Raw genomic sequence first — 2,579 nt, 5'->3', positions numbered from 1 at the left:
GACTAGACTATAGACTAGACTATAGACTAGACTATAGACTAGACTATAGACTAGACTATGGACTAGACTATAGACTAGACTATGGACTAGACTATGGACTAGACTATATTCTATAGACAATTGTTGTTCGGATGTCTGCCTGTGAGCTTGTGTTATGATTAAGAAACAGTGATGTATTTCTGACCCACTACATCTCTCTTAGTTAAGAGCTATCCGTCTAACAACAGATTTCTACTGGTATTTGCTCAAGTTTTTCGCTTAACCAAGATATATTCCAATATATTTTATGTGCAATCAGGCACCTCATTTTGTCATTTTGTTCATACAAATGTCAAAGTCAATATTAAAATATTAAAATTATTAAAAAACAAAATCGATTTTGTTGTTTTTTTTTAATTTGATTTGATAAACCATAAAATGTATAAATAACAGGGACCACAGTACTTTAAGTTCCCCAAAAGTAATTTATAATTGTTTGGCATAAACAATTATTTGTTGATTTATTATATTTGTGATTAACACACTTTTTTCAGTTTAAAAATATGTTTTATTTATTTTAGTCAAGAAAAACACACTCGGAATTCTTTGAATAGTTTCTTTTTTTCAAAAATTTATTTAAAAAACAATTATTTGATTTGTTTAAATTTTGCATTTAAAAAAATAATTCCATTTCAGTGCGTTTGTTTATTTAAATTATAAATAACTTTGTTATTTAAACATTTATAACAATTTTTCTTGCTATTAAATTTTAGCAGCAATTAAAATTTCCAAACAATTTGCAACAATTTATGTTTTTTTTTTTTTTTTCTACAAAGCAAACAAGTTTTTTTCATTGATTCATTCAACAGAAATCATTATATTTATGAATTTCAATTGAAACTGTGGGAGTAGAATCATAGCAACAAATATTACCTTCATTCTTCTTTTTTTTAATGGCACTTAATAAAAGAATTAATAGTTGTTTAAACAACTTGCAACAATTTCTATTCGAACATGCTTTAACGCACGTATACCTTGTTAGAACAAAACTTCAGGTACAACGTCCACTAAAGATCTCTTATTCAGCAACTGAGGATGTTAAATTTCATTATTTATTAAAACTGTTTTACAACATTACTTTCCCTAAAGCTCACAATGCTACTGAGACCAATAACTATTCACTTCATCTACTATCTACACCTACACATACATACTTGTTTATTTATTTCCACCGGAAGCTTTTCATTCGACAAATTTATGAATAAATAGTTTTCTTTTTATGTTTATCTGACGACAAAGGGATTGTTTTTTATTGGCGCCAATATTATCTCTGGAGAAGAGAAATGTAATAAGAATACATCGCCGGACAGTAAAGTATGTAAAATTGTAGTCTTTTGATGTAATCTATACAAATCGATAATATAGAATATATAGACTATTCTATAGTTAAGAATATAGACTATTCTATAGACCAGACTACTAACAGACTATAGGCTATGGTATAGTCCAGACTATAGAATATGCTATAGTCCAGACAATAGACTATTCCATAGTCCAAACTATAGACTATTCTATAGTCCAGACTATAGACTATGCTATAGTCCTTACTATAGACTACTCTATAGTCCAGACTATAGACTATTCTATAGTCCAAACTATAGACTATTCTATAGACTACTATATAGTCCAGACTATAGACTACTCTATAGTCCAGACTATAGACTATGCTATAGTCCGAACTATAGACTATGCTAAAATCCAGACTATAGCCTATACTATAGTCCAGACTATAGACTATTCTATAGTCCAGACTACAGACTATTCTATAGTCCAGAATATAGACTATTCTATAGTCCAAAATATAGACTATTCTATAGTCCAGAATATAGACTACTCTATAGTCCAGACTAAAGACTATTCTTTAGTCCAGACTATAGACTATTCTATAGTCCATACTATAGACTATTCTATAGTCCAGACTATAGACTATTATATATTCCAGACTATAGACTATTCTATTGTCCAGACTATAGACTATTCTATAGTCCAGACTATAGACTATTCTATAGTCCAGACTATAGACTATTCCATAGTCCAGACTCTAGACTATTCTATAGTCCAGACTATAGACTATCCTATGGCCCAGACTATAGTCTATTCTATAGTCCAGACTATAGACTATTCTATAGTCCAGACAATAGACAATTCTATGGTCCAGACTATAAACTGTTCTATGGTCCAGACTATAGACTGTTCTATAGTCCAGACTATAGACTATTCTATAGTCCAAAATATAGACTATTCTATAGTCCAGACTATAGACTATTCTATAGTCCAAAATATAGACTATTCTATAGTCCAGACTATAGACTATTCTATAGCCCAGACTATAGACAGTTCTATAACCCAGACTATAGAAAGTTCTATAGTCCAGACTATAGACTGTTCTATAGTCCAGACTATAGACTATTCTATAGCCCAGACTATAGATAGTTCTATAGTCCAGACTATAGACTATTCTATAGTCCAGACTATAGACTATTCTATAGTCCAGACTATAGACTATTCTATAGTCCAGACTATAGACTACTCTATAGTCC

Source organism: Lucilia cuprina, chromosome 3 (assembly GCF_022045245.1).
Source record: "Lucilia cuprina isolate Lc7/37 chromosome 3, ASM2204524v1, whole genome shotgun sequence".
In the NCBI taxonomy this organism is placed as follows: Eukaryota; Metazoa; Arthropoda; class Insecta; order Diptera; family Calliphoridae; genus Lucilia; species Lucilia cuprina.
The sequence above is the reverse complement of the archived record's forward strand: the minus strand, read 5'-3'. Positions refer to the sequence as shown.